General features: G+C 41.3%; 1 protein-coding gene across 6 annotated transcripts in view; it reads right to left on the bottom strand.

The window, feature by feature from the left end:
• Window positions 1-21,964, bottom strand: part of LOC107395515 (alpha-1,3-mannosyl-glycoprotein 4-beta-N-acetylglucosaminyltransferase C) — a 120,185-nt gene that overhangs the window by 64,613 nt on the left and 33,608 nt on the right. The window contains exons 4-6 of one of the 6 annotated variants that reach the window (XR_011520297.1): window positions 17,051-19,738; window positions 14,531-16,973; window positions 13,748-14,111 (exon numbers count right to left, since the gene is read on the bottom strand). The exons of 2 other annotated variants lie outside the window; for them this stretch is intronic. The gene's annotated coding sequence lies outside the window, so the exon portion shown is untranslated. 3 more of the 6 variants (XM_054737476.2, XM_070550224.1, XR_011520296.1) reach the window with 3 other exon arrangements.

Consider the following 21,964-nt stretch of genomic DNA (forward strand, 5'->3'; position numbering starts at 1 on the left):
ATCCGGGGCTTGGGTGAATCACTTTTGGAAAGTTTTTAACTTACCCGGACACCGAGCTCTCTCCTTCCTCGCTGATGATTCTGACATGCTTGCGTTTAAGACGCTGCATCATCACCGTAGTATCCCCGTGCCATGCTAAATCTGACCTACAAACTTTGCATGTCTTCGCCTGATTTAACTGAAAATGCTCCCAAACTTTAGAAGTTTTTACTTTTTTGGGGTCTCGCTGCTTCTGCCATGTTCCTCTTACAAACACCTACCGGCTCTCCACCGGTCTGCGCGCAACGGCGGGCAGGAGGGGAGGGGGCTTTTGGAAGAGTTGCGCAACACAACGAATCGATGACGCAATTCGTTGCCAACGCTTTTAGTAATCGATTTTCATCGAATTTATCGATTCGTTGTTGCAGCCCTACTCTCCGAACACTTGGACTGTCCACTTATACTTGGAGGTGATTTTAAGTTTTGGATGAGTTCCTTAACAGACAGGCTCAGTACAGTTGGGACTCAGTGCAATTGGCAATCCACTAATATAGTTTAACAGTACATGAGTGATTATGGGCTTTGTGATGCATGGTGATCTCTTCATCCTAACCGTAGAGAGTATACTTTTTTCTCACACGTCCATCACTCTCATTCACGTTTGGATTGTTTTCTAGTCAGCAGCTCATTGTTGGCTGAAATTTCAGACACTGAGATACACCCCATAGTTGTCAGCGACCATGCTCCGGTTTCTTTAACTCTGGTAAATGAGAAGACAATCCCACCAAACAAAAACTGTAGGTTTAATACATCACCGCTTAAAGACGAAGGTTTTATTGATTTTTAAAAAAAGGAGTGGGCTTTATATTTAGAACATAATGACCTGCCTGGAACATCAGCATCTATTCTCTGGGAGACAGGAAAGGCAGTGATGAGAGGTAAAATAATCTCTTTCTCATCACATAAGAAAAAAACGGAAAACAAACGTATTCAGGAGTTAGAAGAAATCATTAAGTCTTTAGAGGCATCCACAGAAGAAGAGTTAATGAGCAAATTACGTAAAGCTAAATTAGAACTTCATGGAATTATTGACAAAAAGACACAATTTTTAGCACAAAGACTACGAATAGAAAACTTTGAACATAAGTAATAAATCAGGTAAAATTTTGGCTAGCCAGTTAAAAATAAATAAAGAGAAATCTGCTGTTAAAGACTCAACCGGGAATATAGTTTATGACCCTGAAAGAAGAAACAACACCTTCAGAGACTTTTACCAAACTTTGTACTCACCACAGATAAACCCATCAGATAATGAGATCAATGAGTTCCTTGACAGGATAACACTTCCTAAATTATCAGACAGCCAAGTTACGGTCCTGGACTCGCCACTAACATCAGCAGAGCTCCAGGAAGCCCTTAAATCCATGACGAATAGGAAAGCTCCAGGTCCAGACGGGTTCCCAGTAGAGTTCTACAAAGAATTCTGGATCATTCTGGCTCCAACAATTTTCAGAATGGTGAGGGAAATCGAAGAGAGCGGCAGATTACAGCCAAAAATGAACTCAGCCAATATTAGTCTCTTGTTAAAACCGGGCAAAGACCCTGCATTTCCTACCAGCTATCGCCCAAATTCCCTTATTAATGTTGATCTCAAAATAATTTGGAAGGCCCTGGCAAAAAGATTAGAGAAGGTAACCCCCTTCATAATACACCTTGACCAAACTGGTTTCATTAAGGGTAGACAGTCATCCACAAACTCACGTAGATTACTTAATTTGATAGATTTCTCTTACAGTAGAAACATAGAAACTAGTATATTATCTCTAGATGCAGAAAAGGCTTTTGATAGAGTTAACTGGAAGTTCTTATTTGCAACTTTACATAAATTTGGCGTTGGGAACTTCTTCATAAACTGGCTACAAACATTATACAGTTCACCAACAGCACGTGTCAGGACGAACAACCAAATATCAGCTAGCTTCTGTCTTCAGAGGGGGACCAGGCAGGGATGCCCACTCTCCCCCTCACTGTTTGCTATCTTTATCGAACCACTAGCGGCAGCAATTAGGTAAACAACAGGTATTAAAGGGATAAAGTGTAAGAAAATAGAACATAAGATAAGTCTTTATGCAGATGATGTTTTACTCTTTCTCCGGAATTCTCAATCGTCTCTCTCTCATTTAATAGAACTGATAAACTCTTTTTCAAAAGTTTCAGATTACTCTATAAACTGGTTAAAATCCACAGTTCTACCAATTAATTTCTCATTTGTCAATTTACTTAATGCACAATTGGAGTCAGGGAATATCACATACCTGGGAATTAATGTCTCTCCCAAGTTAGCAGATCCAACCAAATTAAACTACATCCCACTTTTAAAGAAAGTGGAAGATGATCTTGCAAGATGGAAATCCTTACCGATATCACTCATGGGGAGAGTTGCTACAATTAAAATGATGGTCTTACCCAGAATAAATTACTTATTTTCAATGATCCCAAACAAACCACCAGCTGACTGGTTTAAATCTCTGGACTCCTCGATTACTAAATTCCTTTGGCAGGATAAACCTCCACGAATTAGCTTAAAAACGCTTCAGAAGACCAAAGACAGAGGAGGACTGGATCTACCCAACTTTTATTATTATTTCTTAGCTAACAGGCTGCAATATATGCCAAGATGGTTGCAAGATAACCCACTAGATGAGTCCTGGTTAGATATAGAACAGACACTTTGCAATACGATAGAGCTTTCAGACTTACCATTTATTAGCTCAAGCATAAGAAAACATGAAGGCTTCAAAAGTATTAGTATCAGCAACTCTCTGACAGCATGGTGGGAGTATCTTAAAATGACAGTCTTCACTAGTACCATGCAGACGCACACCTATCTGGAATAATCCTGATATTTTGCAAAATGATAAAATGATGAACCTTACGGACTGGAAAATAAAGGAATCTTATACCTGGAACACATATATGAAGGATTGGACTTCATCCCATTTAATAGAATAGTCTCCCAATTTGGAATAGATAAGAATAGCTTTTTAGAATACCACCAAATTAAATCTGTAGTCAAACAAAAATTTAAGCTCAATAAAATAGAATTACAAACACCACCAAGGGTATTAGACTTCTATAATCTCAAACCCCCCAAACTACTGTCTTAAGTATATAAGACACTGTCCAAAATAGACGATAGAATAGTAATCCCTATTGAAAAATGGGAGGTGGATCTATCAGTTAGCTTTGACCAGTACTTCTGGTCCCAAACTTGTTTAAAAACTTTTAAAATGACAGACACTCCAATTTACAATTAATTCAGTACAAAATTCTACACAGAGTACACTATACAGGTCATCGGATGTTCAAGATGGGGTTTGTGTCATCTGACACATGTATAGGCTGCACAAACAACGTTCCTGACAATTACATTCATGCACTGTGGTCCTGTCCACCTGTCAAGGAATTTTGGGGTAGAGTGTGTGAAGACCTGTCAAAGTCTCTGAAATGTCATATCCCAACCACCCCCTCTCTTTGTTTACTGGGAAACCTGGACGATGTCCCGATTGAAACATCTGTGGTTCACGTGGTTCTGACTGCCATTTGCATCGCTAAGAAAACTATCCTCTTGAATTGGAAAAATAGAGAAACTCTCTGCATTAACCAGTATAGAAATCTTTTGTTAGATCATATTACACTTTATATAGCCTCTGCTTCCACTTCAGATCAATCTCTCTGGGCTCCTTTGATCGGTTCCATCACATAGCGAGGGGAGGGGGGGGGTGTTGATGTTGTCCTGCGGGATGGTGTGGGTGGGGGGGTGGGGGGGGTGGGGGGTCTGAGTTTGGAGTATCCGGAAGTTCCCTGGAGGTGGGTTCACTGGGGGTGTCTGGGACTGGGGGGCCGTTGCCCCCCTCTGGAGGTGCTTGGGTTGCCTCGGGGGGTGGACTGCTGGCGGTTGTGAGTGGGGCCCCTTGGGGATCTTGGCGGCGACCTTGAGTCACTGCCTGGCAGCTGCATTGCCCCTGGGCGGGTCTGGGTGGGGGCCTGGGGGCTCGGGGTTTAGGGCTGGCCGGCCCCGTTTGGGGATCTGGGCGGGGCCTTGGGGGTCGGTTCCTGACATGTATGCTGCCGGGAAGAAGGCAGGACCATGCAGCAGTGCCTGGCCCAGGTTCGGGGGCCTCAAGTAGTCATTGGCTCCTCTGCCGTTCCATCACAGGGGAGGGGGAGGTCCAGGAGGGAGAGGACCCAACCTTACCTGGATGTCCCATGTCTTATATATTCTGGAAGTTGTGCAAATTCAGGGATGTGCATAGATATTCTGCTGGGGTGGGGCTGGGTTGGTGCCCTCGGACTCCGTGAGGCTTTGTAATTCTGCTGTTTTGGGCCCTGGCAGGATGGGCTGGGGTCTCCATGCCCTGGTTGGAAGTTTGACAACGGAGGTGCCTATTGGGGCCAGTAGGGGAGCTGGCTCCCTGGAGGGCTAAGCCCAACCAGCCATTCCTCCCCATCCCCGCATATTTATCTCCTCCTGCTCCCTCACATCATCACACAAACATGCACATAGGACCTTGGGGGGTGGGCAAGTCGGGGAGTGCGGGTATGGACCCCATTTCCGCATTCCTGTGGCAACCTGCCCCCCAATTTTATTTGCACCTTATACACTTCCACTGATGACATTCCACGCAAACACACACTTAGGGCCTTGGGAGTGAGCACATTCAACGGCACTTGGCAGGGGGATATCTCAGCCTCCTCCCGGGTGCCGGTGCCCACTTCCAATTTTAAACCACACTTAGACACCGAGGGCTGAGGGTGTAAGTGGGGTGGTGCGGTGGCATCAGCTGGCATAGGCCGGATGATGCCCGCACTGCCCGCTCACCACAGCCATGGAATACACCTCATGATCACACAACACTATATTGGAGCAGGCGGAGGGAGACTAGGGGTTTTAGCCACCTATGTTGTTGCTTGGCTTCCTGGGGCTGGAGGCTAGGAGGGAGATCTGGCAGTCTGGTTGGGGTCTGGGGTGATAGGTTGCTGTTCTCAGCGTTGGGCGGGGGAGCCTGCTCATCAGCACCCCAGCAGAAAGGGTCAAACTCTGGTTACCAGTGATGGTTGTACCCAATGTGCAGCAGTACCGGGACCAGAGTGAATAGGGTGTGTATGACGGAGCATGAGTGGGTGTCCGGCGGGCATTTTTGTAAGTCTTGGGTTGTATGTGCATGTTTGAGCATGAGGGAGGGAGTGTGTGACTGTGTTTGTGTATGACTGTATATGTCAGGTGGGTCCTTTGACTCCTCCCCTCTCCTGGAACTTCTTTTGATGATATAGATCATCGTCCCCCCTCCCCCTGCCACACCTGGTGTGAGGGGTTGTGCCTTGGTCTGCCTGAGTGTTCGTGGCAACCGGGTCTGGGGGTTTAAGATTTTTGGCATCTGCCTGATCAATCCCAGTGGCTGCCTGGTGGGGTCTGGGTCCCTGGGCTCTGCTGGGTCCCCGGCGGGGGTTCTCGCCCCTGGGTCCTGGGTCGCTGGGTCCAGGGCTCGGCCGGCTAGGGGGTGGGAGGCTGCGGGCGGGCCTGTGGGCTTGCCGCTGATGTCTCCCGGGACTCTGCCGGCTGCTGGTTGTGGCCCCCCGGGGTGATCCTTTGTGTCTCTCGGGGGAGGCGGGGGCCTTTCTGGTTGCAGTCTCCTTGGGGTTCCTGTGTTCTGGGGCAGCGCCTGGATCTCTGGGACTTGGAGCTACTCCCCTTCTCCTACACATCTTTAGGGGGACAGATCTGTGGTCCCTCACACTCTCTGTTGGACGCTCCTATAGAGAAACCTTACATAAACCAGCGCGTGTACACACACAGGTGCTCACATGGTGCTCTCAAAAGTATGGGCTTGGGCACGTTCAACACATGTCTTAAGACTGTCGTTGCCACTAAATGCACTGTGATTTATTATCGTGATTCTTCAGTTAAGCAATGTTGATTATATATTTCTTCATCAAGTTGACGCAGTGATAGCTTGATCTTGTTGTATTGTTGCTGTGTCCCTTTTTTTGATCTTTTTTTTTGTCTTTTTCTGCAGGTCTAGAAGCACTCTTGTTCATTATTGTTTATTTTTGTGGAACCCCTCCCCCCCTCTCCCCACCTTTTGTCTTTTCCTTTCTCTTTCACCTCTGTTTCCGTGTCTGGTCGGAATTACAAAGCATTCAAAAACAATAACAATAAAGTTTTAAGTATCAGGCGTGATATTAAAAGCAGACGCTTTGATGCTCCACCTGAGAGTAAATCTGTAAGGCTTGTCACCAGCATTCAGACATCAATTCTGCTTGCTTCACAGCCAGACAGGACACAGTAAAAAAAAAAAAAAAAAGGTGGTTAATTACTGCAATATTACTACCAAGCGAGGTGGAACGAATGCCGCAAAATTCATGCATTGACATGGCGCGTTAATAAGACACACATTTTGCGGCAATATTACGCTGATTTGCCGGTACGGTTTGTCTTCTAAAAAGAGCTTAAAAGGGAGCTAACAATAAAAGCACAAAGCAAAATCACAGAAACATCTCTATTCTTTATCTGTCTGCAGTGTGACATGTTGCACCTATAATCTACCTTGGATGTAAATCTGGCAGCGCTGAAGGCAAGGAGACTTTTTCTACCCTCTGTAGAGGTCCTGAAACTGCTGTCACCTCACACTGGATAAAATATTTATTACATCTAAGCAGAGATGTGAACAGTGATCCAAAAAAGATCATAGAGGAGCAGCAATTTGGATCCAAGCCCAAAAGCTCACATTGGGGATGTTCCAGAGCAACAACAAACCACCATCACTCAGCTGCCTGCCACAAGTGTACAAGGAAGGCTGCTACTGTGAGATGAACATAATGGGATGCTAATAAATCCCCTGGAGAGCACTAGGACTTCAGAATGATGTTTCCCAGAATGCTCATCAATCAGACAAGTAAGAAACCGTCTTGCTCTGAAAAGGCGTACAACCCACACTCACGTTTCCCTCCAGTCTCTTGGTCGGATGTAAAGAATCGGTATTTGATGACTGAGGCTACATTTGTTTTCCACTTCAGTGTAACTCAGCCTGGCAGTGCTTCTATACCCCCGACATGTCACTGTCTCTGATTTCTCCCATTTATTTTCTGTTTTCTTCCTCCTGAGTTTATAAATCATTTCTTTTGACAAGTTGCTTTAAAGTTAGGAAAATTGCATCACAAACGGCTGGACAACAGTTTGTTGTTGTTCTTGTGTATAACTTTCCTCAGAGTTTGTTCTTTAACTTTGGTGCTTTTTCTCTGGTTTGCTTTGAGTCTTTTGTTCACGTCCTTCTTTACTTTTGGACCTTCTATTAACAGCAGATCATTCTCCTCGTCCATCTAAACGTTGATTTATTTTCTTGTGAACAGGATGACCCTCAGACACATCTTCACAGTGGGAGATTTCCAAGAAAAACCATTATGTATCATTATATTTGGCATTTTCCCGTCTTCCTGCAATCACTTAAATAAAAGAAGGTCTACCTCTTGGCTGTAACAACCAGAACCCTGTCATCATGCAGCCTTCATCTTAGTAATTTAAATATCTTCAGCAGATGTAATTACATCATGACATAAATAACCTGAACGTGTGAGAAAATGTCAACGTTAGAGAGACTGGACATTTGTTTATTTAAGGGACCTACACTAGATGACAAACTAGATCCAACAATAAATAAAATGTCTTTTAAAATCAAATTTGTGCAACAAAATTTTAATAAATATTAATGGGATTCATTTGTTAATGAGAAAAAAGAATGAATAAATTAACATGAATGTTGAGAATGAATGAGATCTGATAGTATGTCCTGCTGTATGCCAAGCAGTCGGAGGACATGCTTGAATAGGAGTTTGGCAATCTGGAGAGTTGTGCAGAGTCGCTTGAGAGGAACAAGATGGCAGGCCTTAGAAAAGTGACCAATAGCTGTTAGAATGGTGGTCATACCTTTGGATGGTGGCAAACCAGTAATAAAGTATATTACTGCTATGTGGGACCAGGGCCTCTTGGGTGTAGGGAGGGGATGCCGGAGTCCAGAAAGGCTTGTTGTTGGGTTTATTGTGTGCACAGATGTGGCAGGCGAGGGTGTATTCCTTGAAGGTTTTATGAAGAGAAGGCCTAGAGAGGAGGGAGATGGTACGACTGGTGCCAGGATGACAAGAGAACGGTGGTATGGTATAGTACCAGTGGAGGATCCTGGAGCAAGTGGGGGAGTAGAGGGAGGTGGAGTGTACAGTCGGTAAAGACGGCTCTCCCTTGCCCTGCCTCCAACATGCCTCCATCTAAATAGGATAGATTATCCAGAGTTATCTCTGTAGTTATGCTGCTATAGGCTTAGACTGCTGGAGGATACACTGACCACTTTTCACACTCTACTGCTTTCTTCTACAATCTGCTCTTTATCTGTATTACTTTCTGAAATTTCAGCTGTTAACTTTATTTTCTCTCTAAGTGTTTTTCTCCCCAGAAGAAGCTACAATGATGTTCTGCTGAGCAGAGCCGGATTAAATAAATGGACTACACTAGGCAGGCTGCATTTTTATTTCATCTTCCACTGCGTCTTCGGGTTGTGTCTCCTCCGGGTCTGACTTGGGCCCGGCCTCTGGCTCTGCTGACTCGAGCATGTTCACAGCTGTCGGACGGCTGCCCGAGCAGCCCGACAGAAACTTCTGTAAAGCCCCCCCCCCCCCCCCCCCCCCCGCTGTCTCTTCTTTAGTTCCTCTTCATTTTTTTTTCCGTTTTGCCACACCCGAAAGCATCGTGAAAGTTAGCCTACTCAAAAACACCTGCTAGCTTTGTTGTGTCCCGCTCTAACTCTGACCGCTTCTCTGACGTCCTTAATTGGGTGGCGCCTTAACCTTCTGGGGTCCAGGGTGTAATTTGCCGTGAGTTTTCCTTTGTATTTCCAAAATAAAAACCATAACCACTGCCTTATGTGGTATCAATCTTTTCAGCACAACCTGGACTTTATGAATCTATACCTATTTTTTATATTTGGACATAAAGGGGTTGCATATTAGACCTTAAATCACTCAAAAACATAAAATCTGAATAGGAAAAAAGTTGTTTATTTTACTGTGAAACCAACAAACATTTATGACGAATGTTTTTTATCATTTAGACTGGTAATCTAGACTGTACATTTATAAAAATATGACTAAATATAGCAAATAACTAATTTAAAAAAATTATTAGCTCTCTGGGATCCAGAGTGTAAATCACCGTTTTTGACTCATTTTGGTTTTTCTTTTGTATTTTCTAATAAATCAATAAATATTGCCTTATGGGGTATCATTAATTTCAGGACAACCTGGACTATCTGAATTTATACTTATTTATTAATTTGGCAATAATATACATGGATTTTGGAGAGAGAAGAGTGGCTCCGTCTCACGCCGAGATCTGACAGCTGCGCGGCGCCGCCCACTCCTCTTGTTGGATCTCCGAGGAGCTGGATCTCTGCCTTCATCCTCTACCTCATCATGACCCAACTCTTCTATGAGGAAGGATGGATCTGCCACATCATCAACATCCTCGCTATTTGCCTCAGACTCCGGCTGCGAGTCTCCGTCCACTTCCTCTGCTTCCAGTTCAAAAAACAGCCATACTATCTGAACTGCCTGGTGGACATTTATCCTTCTCATCATCCTTTAAATAACCCTAATAAAAGCCTACTAAACTGCAGAGACAATATATCTGTCCGGATCGCTCCAAAATACAAAGTTTACCGTCAATATCTGTCTAATTGTTTGTTGTTACTCCGTTCGCGCCACTACTTTCCCTGCGAAGCGGCTCCTTTTTGCGCACCTCTTTTTACTCGTGCACAGAGGCGGAGCTGGCCTAAATGGCGCCCTGTGCGAGATCCCCCTGTGACCCACACACACACACGAAAAAACATTACACCTACAACTTTGTTTCAAATTGCTAGGAGTGTATATATAACAACGTTTGCTAACTGAATACAACATCCAGCTCCTGGCCACCTTCTCACCACTCGTCAAAGTTCTACTGAAATAGACACACTTAACGCAACATGATGGCATCATCGACTTGTACAGTACAGATGTGCTGAAAGGCGAGAGTCTCAACTTTCAGCTAAAAAAAGACCGCTCTACAGTGGCGGCTGGTGAAAAATATTTTTGGTGGGGCTGTGCTATTTTTTTATTTTTAAACAAACTTGTGCTTTCTGAGCTTTCTGCACAACTTCACTATTTCCTGAATTAAGCACAGCTCTTTTATTTCCTGTCTTACATTATTGGACAAACTGATTAATCCAGGTGTGTCTGACTATTGGCACGCTGCCTTGCAGACCAAGGTTGAAAAATACTGCATTAAATTGCACATAAAATAACACGACCATAAATGGTAAATAGGCAATGCAAGAGGCAAGTAACAAAAACATTTTGTTTAATTTCAACATTTGAGTGAACACCAAAAATTATGAGCAGGTCACTGTTACAGTAATGGTAGTAAACACCACTTAGACAAAATGCCAGAAATTTACACTGTTAAATATTTCTGGAGTGTTGTGCCAAGGTCAACTTTATACAAAGATCAAGTGGATGCATTTGTGTGTGTGTGTGTGTGTGTGATACCTCATTTGTACAGAAATTTTGCCCTTCTGTCCTTCTGAGTGGCAAAGCTCTCGATTAGCTTTTTATTGAAGTCAGGAATGTTTGTGACAAGCTTTTTTTTTCCATGGAGAGCATGGCAAGAGCATTCAGCCCATCCTGTGTCATGGTGTTCCTCAAGGAAAGTCTTAATCCTCTTTAAAGTAGAAAAGCACCTTTCTGATTCGGCTGTGGTCATGGGTGTGGTGACAAGAATCTTCTTTTGCATGGCTCAGGATGGTGTGAAAAACCTGTCATATGATAAATAAAAAACAACAGATAAGTACAAAGGAAACACTTTCATAGGAAATAATGTCATCAGTATCCTCTTACAAATGTCATATTTCCCAGTTTTTGGGACAATAAAACATTTCTGATTCTCAATCAGATGTTTTTACATTTGAGGTAAAAACATCTAATTGAGAATCAGAAATGTTTAATTGTCCCAAAAGCTGGGAAATTTGTTTGCTGCAGCAGAAGTGTAACAAGTAAAATGGAATCAGATTGATGTATGTACAAATTTACATGAAATACACATTTACGTGATTAAATATGTATAATAAGTATGTGTGTTGAAATTAGTTTTTACAGTTATTGCACATTAAACATGTTATTGAACAAATGTCCCGGTTTGTGGGACAACCAAGGATTTCTGATTCTGATTGTCTTGTTCACAGAAATGTAATGTACAGCTTACCTCTGCACCCAGCTGCTGTTGTTCCCTGCTCTGCTGCCTAGCATGGCTAGCTTCACCGTGTTGTTGTCCATGTGTGCCCGGGATGACTCGTGTTTCTTCACCTTCTCAGAAAAATGTTTCATGTCTGTAACTCCTGACTCATCCATGCCTTATCTGTCCCAGCCGTTTTGAATAACAAACACGGAAAGCAAAATAACGCATTAGCGTGATTGCATCCAGCTAGCCAAGCCTTCCTGGTGTACCAATTTTGGGAGAAGCCTCGTGTGTACAGTTTACCTCTCTCCTTCTCCTGCTGGCTTATCTTTACGTCGGGCTGATCTGGTCCAAGCTCTTTGACATTAAGTTTTTCCACCACAGTTCTCCTCTCGAACGGATACTGGAGAAGAGACCGAACTGAATTCAGAGGCTGCTGAGATCCGGTATCCATGTTGGTTGTAGTCACCGGCGGCGTCCATGTTACATCTGCGTCACGACCAAAAACGACTCTGCCGAGTTCTACCGAACACCAACGAATCCTTTGGCTGTAGCTCCATCGCCCATCATGCTTCTGAAACGGTCTGAAACAACGTCGACGCTGATTGGATAGATTCCCATTCCTACCCTTTGATATTCTTGTCATCAATTGGACAGCTGGTCTCGTCCTGTTTGGGCGATTGAAAAACAGCACACAGCCTCCACCGCTCGGCAGAGATCGGCAGAGACCGGCAGAGACCAATATAGATATATATATATACTGGGACGTAATTTTGGGGGGGGACGGGTGGGACATGTCCCCCCCACTTTTTCAAAAGGCAGTTTTGGTCCCCTGCACTTTTTTCCGTCCAAAAACAATATTACGCTCCATTAAATGGATTTGGTTGAGCACTAGGACCGAAACGGAAACCGGTTTCCTATTAGACCCGCCCAAAAGCTAATCTATTGGCTCTGCTGATACTTGCTAACGTATTATTGGCTGTTGCTGCTGTCACTCAAGTTGTAAACAGTCAGAACATGCTCACGTTGTTTTGCTAGTTTGGAGCCGCTAGGGAACACCGGTACTGAGTCACATCGTCAACTAGACGCTGTGTAATATCAGAGCTCAGCTCAGCTTCCATTACATAACATTTGAATAAGTGTTCATTTGTGAGTCTTTGGTAGTTAGGCACAGCCAGGAGGCAGCATGTCAAGAAAACGAAAAGTGGATATAAGAGACTTCTTTCAAAGTCAAAACGTAAGTTGGAACATGTGACACCCCTGCATTAAGCTCAGACTCACCTCCTCCTTCACAAACATACTCAAAACTAACTTTTACAAACTCATCTCCTCCACATAACTGACTCCTCAGACACAATTTATTCGTATTATTATAATTTTTTTTATTATTACTATTATCATCATAATTATTATTACTAGTAGTAGTAGTAGTAGAAGTGTAACTTCAAAACTTTTATCATTTAACTTTATTGTAAACTTATCTATTGCAATGTATATGTTCACATTAAAAAGCTCTGAAAAATGAACAGTATCATCATCGTCAACAGATTTTTTTAAGCTTAATGTCAAAGATGTACACTTTTCATTAGATTTATCTTATTTTTTCCTTTTATTTTTTGTGTGTTGAAATGCAACAACTGTTTAAACACTTTTAAGGGAAAAAAAATATTTAATATGTTTTTATACACTCAAATGTTAGGGTGATGATCATGTGTAAAACATTAGTTCAGCTTGTCCTCTAACACAGCAAATGAACAAAATGCCAGATCTCAGGAGTGACCGTTTATGTATAAATAATTTTTATACTTTTGACTAGGCCTGGGAAAGTAACAAATTTTGCTGGACGATATTTTGTCCAACAAATTGTTGATGATAAACGATATCATTGTCAACATTATCTAGACCAAAATAACCACTAATATAATGTTAATATATCATAATAATGCAAGTACACCCTTTAAAATGCAACAAATAAACCTTCATTTAACATTGAAATGTCCAGAACCAGAACTTCTAAATGAATAAAAATAACAAACAAAAATTGAATAAAAAAGGAATCTCACTCCCTGTTAGAAAATGTTGCACCAAAAACAATAAAAAAAGACCCAAAACAATAAATACAATGGCCTATCCATTGTCAACAGCCAAAACTGCTCTTCAATAATTATAATAAAAATAATAATAGAGTTGTACATTTTTTAACTTTGATATATATATATATATATATATATATATATATATATATATATATATATATATATAGAGGATGGAAAAATTATTGAGATGGGCACGTGACGTGTCAAGGGGTCTTTACATAAAACCCCCCACCCCAAATCCGCACAAGCCTGCTGTGTCCCCCCCACTTCTGAAATCAAAATTTCGTCCCTGTATATATATATATATATATATATATATATATATATATATATATATATATATATATATATATATATATATATGATTTATTTTTGTTACAAAACACACAATTAACCTAGAATATGTGATTATTGTTAATTTTATTTATTTATTTTTTAAAATAAAAATTAAAAACACGGAAAAACTGGGAGGGCGGCGCCCTATCGCCCTCTACTGGCCAGCCGCCACTGCCGCACTAGCTATTATAGTTTTGATTTTATGGCAGTTTACAGTTTAATCGGGATCATACTAGCAGGGCACCTCCAGCGGCCCGCTGCCGCTCCGTTTTTCATGGGGTAAATAATAGCTAATTTCCCGATTCCAAAAAGAAAGAATGGTCCTACCAGCTCGCCACTTCAATATGAAGAAGATCAGTTCAACATGGGGGAAAAAACCTGACCTGTAGGCCAGAGAAACGTTCATTAGCACATCAAGTTCTATTCAGTTTACCGGTAAACATATCACGAATGTACAACAGGTCAATTATTAATCATCTTGGCTACGTAGCTCAATCTATACATTCCAGTAGCGTTTGCTACAAACAAATATAAAAACAACAATAAAGGAAAACAACTGTCTGACAGACAGCATAGCCGAATTCAAGGCAACACATAACAATAATCATTCGATTGCTCTTGGTTTCAAGTTAAGCCCATTAAAGTGCTTAAGTAAATAAAAGTGTTTCAAAAACAGCGTTTTTGAACCGGAGTTCTGCTCGCGGTGGGAACTCCGCCGAACAAGGTCATTTTTATAGCGAAAACGATCGACTGGTCACTGACAAGTAAAAGGGTGTTATTGGTAGATGTTAAGAACACTTACCGCTGAGGTAAAATGAGAGTATAAATGAACTGAGGGGGAAAAAACGCTTTGTTTTCCAATGCCGTTCTACAAGCAACAAGCTTACAGCCAAGGCAGGAGCAGCTTTCATGGTTGCCGCGACTGGAAGGAGCCAATCAGAAGAGGGACCTCACATCAGCTGACGTGGGTCATGTGACAGGGAGTAGTTGATATGGGTTACACTTTGTTGTGCTTTTATTACAGAAATATTATCATCACTATTATTATTAAGAACATGCGATTTCTATGTTTTGTTTATGTATTGGTTGATGCTAAAAAAATTTTTTTAGAAAAAAAAAAAGGAAATTAAATGCCGCCCCCTGCAGACTGCCGCCCTGTTCGAGTAGCCCCTGGCTGCATCCCGGAGATCGGGGCGGGGCTAAATGTGGGCGGGGTTAAACGTTTAGAGGTGGGTGGAGACAACTATTTTACTCCTGCCCCTCTCTCAATGGAACCAGGAAACTGCGAGTAGCCCCTTTCTAAGGATTAGAAAGCCCTAAAAACCCACAAAACCCATGTAAAGCATAACATTGGTAATCAAATGACTTGTTTGCTGGATGTCATGATAATTTTAAAGAGCAGATAATTACAGGCACCATTTTTGATCCAATCTGTTCTGATATTTTTAATCTTTTTTCTACTTTTGTATGGTATGTGTATTTATAGCACATAGGTATTTGTGTCTTTTAGCTATACTTTTGGTACCTCTATAAAAGGTTCAAGCATTTATAAGACTATTCTTTGAACCTGTCAAAACCATTTTAATAGTTGATTTTATCAATGCTGCCTTTATTTTAATAGTCATTTCCCAAGTGAGTGTAAAACAGTATAGACACGGGTAAATTTGTTGTACACTCAGTTATATCTGCTACATTAAGAGGAACAGAGACTTAAATTGTGCTGATACTTCTTAAAACACGCCAGGGTTTGAGGCGGGGTGGTGAGACATTGTGTGAGACACCCAAGAATGCAGACTAAATTTTTCAAAAAAGGTAAATTTAATAGAGCAAACAACAGCCAACACAGGAATAAAAAAAAAAGTACAAACAAATGAACCAAAAAGCACACAAAAAACAAGAGAACCTCCAAAAAAACAATGTGAGGAGGAAAAAGAATTGCAAAAACTGTGACACCGCTGTACTATGGCATTTCAAAACCAGAAAACACCTTCATCTTCCTTTTGTCCTCTATTTCTCTGCAGAACTCCTCATAGTCTGACTGAAAACTAAACATGTACAGGAACGGTTCCCTGCAATCGTTCATCTCCTCTTCATCCAGGCCATCACAGAAGCATAACCTCTCCACTGCCCTCCGGCAAGCTTCCCTGTCCATGGTGATGACCTGGGGAAGGGAAAGGCTTCCTTTGAAGGACCTTGTGGTACACCACCTTGCTGCCTCAAAGGTGTCCTCAAGCAGAGAATTCTCCTAATCAAAAATAAAGACAATATTAAAATTACTGCTGTCAAGAGATTAAAAACATATTTTACATTAATTATGTATGATCTGAAAGTAATGTAATCTTTTAATTTAATCTAATAACTGTACATAATATAAGCCTTATTTTCAATGCTAACAGCTAGCCAAACAGCTGATGCTGTGGTCTTTCCAAACTGCAGCACGGAGGTGCGTCTGATACAGGAGAGAAGCTGTCAGCAGCCTTGATACTCAGCGACACACCCATTACATCCAAATGGTAACAATAACTTTGGAAAAAGTTGCAAGAAGGGGGAAAAAAACGGAGTAAAGATAACAAGGTCGCTGAAATAAACACTGCTGCAGCTAATCTCTCACCGGTCTTGTCACTGTAACGTCAACCCTTCAACTTATGAGTTTACATCAACCCTTCAAGAACAAGAAAAGAAATTGGTTTATTTAAAAGTCCCATAAAGAAGCAGTAGATTAAAAATGATAAACATAATTAAAATATATAACACGTTAATCATGGCTGTAAAAAATTAAATGCAAGTAATGGAATTATTTGACACCTCTAATTAAAATAAAGGTTGGAGAAGAAACAATGACACAAGAAAAGTCCAGTTCCAGCAAGTTCTCAGCCTCTGCTAGAAAGGAAAAAGATTGTGGTTCATAAAAAGCATATTAACGATGCAAGTTGTAAAAAAGATCAGTTGCTTAGTATTCTGGTTTAATGAAAATAGAGAAATGACTGAAAAACTTGCTTTGAAAAAAAAAGTGATCTGTCTGGAACGGTCTTAATTTTCTAATCTTGGCAAAGTAACAATTTCATTGTGCAGAAAGCGTGTTTTTCTAGCTGTGCATATGACAAAAGGTTGAATCTTGAATCTTCCCACATCCCATTTCGACAACCTAGGGGGTTGTGTACAATAATACTTGTTTGAACAATACCTGATGCTGCACAGACTAATTCAGTATGGCAGGACTTCTTAGGAGGGACCACTTCCAGGCCCTGAAATAAGTGAAGGAATTATGCTTCAGTCTGCAAGCAACAGTTGAACTACAAGAAATAATCAAATTGTCTCTCACCTGTTTTACTCTTTCCTCTCTCCGTCTTTTTCGTGCCTGCACTCTGTCTTCCTCAGACCTTGGTGATACAATGACAACATTCATTCACTATGAAAACATTCATGTTATTCTGTTGACACTTGACTGAGCAAAACGTTTATATAATTACACACATCAGATTAGCACTCTAACCATAATAATAAAGCCCATCAGGTGTAGAACTCAGATACGAACATAAAAAGCTTAAAAAACTAACATATATCCCCCTGTAAAATATATTTTCCACCAAAAAGTAATCATGACTACACAACATATCTCCCCAAAGCTATAAAAGTGTTCCTACAGGTTTCTTCAACTTAAATTTAAGTCTGTTTAAGATCTTTCTAAAGCCATATGGAAAATTAATACCTATTTCACGGCACTATCAGCAAAAAAGTAAATAAATAAAATAAAATTATTGAACTAATTTCATTTATTTATCTATACAACTTTACCAATATATTTTGACAAAACACTGGGTGGGCACTTGGTAGAAGATCGGTTATATTTTTAAACAAATGGTTAAAAATATAACCGATCTGGTTTGACATTAGAACCTTAATAATTTTTGTTGCCTATATTTTAGTTTAATTTTAAGACATTTTTTTTATTATTGCTAATTTTATTACACTAATTCCTTGCAGTATTTCTATTGTATAAAAGCAACAGTGCAAACAGTAAAGACACAAAATTGAAATAAATGTCTAAAAATAGTGCTTCTCTTGGTGTCATCACTTGTTTGGAATATTTTGATGAACTTCAGAAGAAAAATGCAGTACAGAAAACTTACATCCAACACAAATTTTAAGACCCAGATGCCAAAATTGAAGGGTTTCGCCAGTCTTTTAAAGGTATTACTTTCAAATTCATAAATTCATTAAGACTCCGTGGGAACCCTGTAAACATTTCTCCTCAAAAGTAAGTCGCCCCGCATGTGTAAAATAGGCTATATGTATCATCTAAAACTCATAATGGGAAAAAAACCTTTAATTTCCAAGTTTATAAAACGTTCGCCCAACATTGGTCCTCGATATTGTTAAAACAGAGAAAGAAAAATCCTAGCTTACCTCCATTTTGGCAGCTACTTCCCTCTGTCCCGACACCTGTCACAGCATTGCACACACACATATAGCATAGCGGTTTCCTGGTTCCATTGAGAGTGGGGCAGGACGCAGGAGTCAAATAGTTGTCTCCGCCCACCTCTAAACGTTTGACCCCGCCCACATTTAGCCCCGCCCCGATCTCCGGGATGCAGTCAGGGGTAGTTGCCCTGTTCGGCCGCACATGTTGCACATATCAAGCTCCGCCACTGCTCGTGCAGCCTTCCTTTCTCTCTCTCAGCTACATAATGATGCTTTTTGTCAACTGAATATGTGAGACTTCCACCAACAGCAAAAGGATCTCGTGTTTTTGTGGGTTTTTTATGTTCACAAGCACATTCCCGCTCACAGATAACCGCTGTTTTGACAAGTTATCAGATTGTCTAAAAATAGGTCATTTTTTAGTTTAGTATAACTCCGCTTTTACATTGCCTATTAACAAAATTTAAAAACTGGGGTGTAGTTTATAATCTCCTTTTTAAAGCCGAATTGAAACCGAAACTCAGGGAGGCGGAGTCTTGCTGCTACAGCGTCCCAAATCAGACCTGTTCAAAAGACGCGTATACTTGTCCGTGGACCCCAGAGGTGTGACGTAGCCAATGAAACGGTCTATGGTTAAGATAAACATTGTCACTATTTTTAGTTAATTGATAAATTATTGAAACAAATTGTAGATAGGAGTCCTAGCTACAAATTCTATCATAGGACATTTGTACATTTAATTTTTAATTTATTTATTTATAATTTTGTTCCTCTGTCTGGGCCCCATCCAGCCAATCAGGCCCTAGGCACGTGCCTACTTTGCCTTTGCGTGAATCCGGCTCTGCTGCTGAGCTGTGGTGGCCTCATGGAGGGGGCCATCAACTAGCACACTGCTGCTAACCACTAAAACATTCTCCCTCTCCTGATAATAACATTTTGCTTTCCTTGACGTTGGATGTGCTACTACTAGTTTACCCATTTAATTATAGATTCACTAGGATAAATACAATAAAGTTCATCTTTCACCAAATACAATATTTACTAAGAAATCACAATATAACTATAGACACATTATTGTGCGTGTGCGTGTGTGTGTGTGTGCGTGTTGTGTGTGTGTGTGTGCGTGTGTCTGCTCTGTCTTCTCGATCCCCAGTGAGTCGTGGAGGATGGCTGCTTATACTGAGCCAGGATTCTCTGGAGGTTTCTTCCTGTTAAAAGGGAGTTTTCCTCTCCACTGTCGCTTTATGCTTGCTTAGTATGAGGATTGCTGTATAGTCACTGACACTAGTCAGTGACTTGATGCAATTTGCTGGGTTCCTTATATAGGAAACATTATTTCTGATTGGCTTAATGAACTGACCTGAATTGGAATGTTTATTATGTGAAGTGCCTTGAGACAACTCTTGTCGTGATTTGGCACTATATAAATAAACTTGAATTGAATTGAATTGAACATACCATGGATGGGACGTAGGTAGGTGCAATTAGGCTTTGTTATGAATTGGCTTGTGGGACCATTCTTCCATTTTCTGTATGGAAACACGGGGGGCTGGTGCCCATCTCCTGCAGTCTCCGGGCAAACAGACCCCTAGACAGGTGACCAGTCCATCGTGGAGCAATACAGAGACACACAGGTCAAACAACCATTCATGCACACAGTCACACCTAAGGACAATCAACCTGACACGCTTTTGAACTGTGGGACTAAGCCATAGACAGAACCCACCCATGCACTTGGAGAACATGCAAACTCCTTGTAAAAAGAGCCCAGGCCAGGATTTGAACCCATGACCTTCTTGCTGCAAGACAACACCTCTAGCTAACCACAGCACCACTGTGGTATGTGGCACTGCAACATAAAATAACAACATGAACACATTTTGGAGTTTGTAGTATTTTAGTGATCGCTCTGATGACTCAGATCTCTCCTGAAAGTTGCACTACGCAGGCTTTTATCCTGCACCCACAGGTGCAGACACTGCCCATTTACATGCTGCAGACAGCTAGACCAATGAACAGGCAGCAGGGCATTTGCAGCCAATCCTCCGGTCTCTGGGGAACAATAACATTTGCTTGCCTGGAGGATGGGTGCTTAATTTTTCCTGAAGGCAGATCCTGTAACACAGCATATTTGGTTGAAGAAAATGGACACGAACAGAAAAAGGTTAAAGGTTGAACATGGAACATTAAGCTATATTTATAAAAATAATAATACCTCCACGGGGCATTTAGAGGTGTAGCGTTATGGATTTATGCTCTTTTATGAAAGAGAAACCATGCTACGTATTAATTCGGAATATTAATTTTAATAAATCAATAACCAAATTTTATATTGTTCAGAAGACTCAAAGGTTGTTTTCATCCATAAACTGCCGATAATATCTGAGTGTCTGTGTTTCAGTTCAATGAGGAAACCAGTTTGACGTTTAAAAGTTTTAATTCTTCAAATTAAACTAATGATTTTGAAATTGACAAACAGGAAATACAAACAACATTGATAACTTTGTGGGACAATCTTTTTAACAGTTGGCTGTTAATGCTCAAATAGACCTTCTGTAGGTGAATGAAGATTGAGAGTGATATGATGTGATTATGGATGCGTGTGGGTGCCAAGTGTAGTGAGAATTGAACATGAGATGAGATGAATGCATGTGTGCATCTGATTTTGCTTCAGGAAGAAACAGGTGTCTGAGTGAAGTGATGGTTTGAATAAACTTAGGTTTAGTGGAAAAGATGCATCAAAACGCTATCTGTCGTGTTTTGCCTCACCGAAAATCGGACCCTCTGTTGGACCCGGGACGTCACCTCAGGATGTTTCATCCACGTCACCTTGGCTGGCAAAGAAGACAAAGATGCACTGCGACCCGGTCCAGAGTTGTCCCTCGGTACACGTTGATGGTAAAGCGTTTTGTCGACGCTCTTTCTTAAGTTAATTCACTCAGAAATCAAAAGACTCGGTAATGAGTCTGCGTTAGAAGTTGCGGTTCAGCTATTCTGCCTGGCGTGGCAGAAACAGCGTGAGAGAAGGGGGGAAGAACGAGCCAACAGGCTCTGCCCCCCCTTTGGTTTTCAGGTCTGTTCTCTCTCGTTGTCCAACACGAACTGAATCAAAAGACTGAAAACTTACCAAAAACCTTTCTCTTCTCAAAGCAAACGTGCGTCATCAAATGTGTTTGGATTTTACTGTGAGCAGGTGTGTGTGGATGTGTGTGAATGTTTGTGCTTGAGTGTGTGTGAAGGTCAGTAACAAACATTCTCAACATTATTTAAGAATGGATTCATTAAACCATTATAATTACCCCAAAGCTAAATAGTCATTCATTTGATTAATCACATTTATAATGAGCAAAATGATAATGGTTACTTTAACATTAAAATCAAGAAAAAAGAAGTTTAAACTTTATGTTTTGACTTGGTCTGGGTACAACTCATGTAAACACATCTTCTGGTAGACTGCAGGTGGCAGATGTTATGGTTTCCTCCCAGACTCGCTGGCGTTCAGGTCTTAATCTGTGGGTGAAAGTTCTCAGCGCCCCAGCTTTGACACAGCTGAGTCCAACACCACCTTTGTGATAGAAAACCCATATTTCCTCACGTTACATACCCCCCCTTTTTGTGACGACATGGTGGTCAAGCACAGGCCACCTGCCGTTACAAACACAATAACGTGATGTACTCGTGAAGGTAGACATCCCAGATGAAGGCAGGAACGATGAAGTGTCACCACAGGTCTCGTGTAGAAGGGAGTCTATCCTGATCAGATGATTAAGGCCAAAACTGTTGCAATCATTGTAAAGTAATCCACTTAGGAAAT

This window comes from Nothobranchius furzeri, chromosome 4 (genome assembly GCF_043380555.1).
Source record: "Nothobranchius furzeri strain GRZ-AD chromosome 4, NfurGRZ-RIMD1, whole genome shotgun sequence".
Lineage (NCBI taxonomy): Eukaryota > Metazoa > Chordata > Actinopteri > Cyprinodontiformes > Nothobranchiidae > Nothobranchius > Nothobranchius furzeri.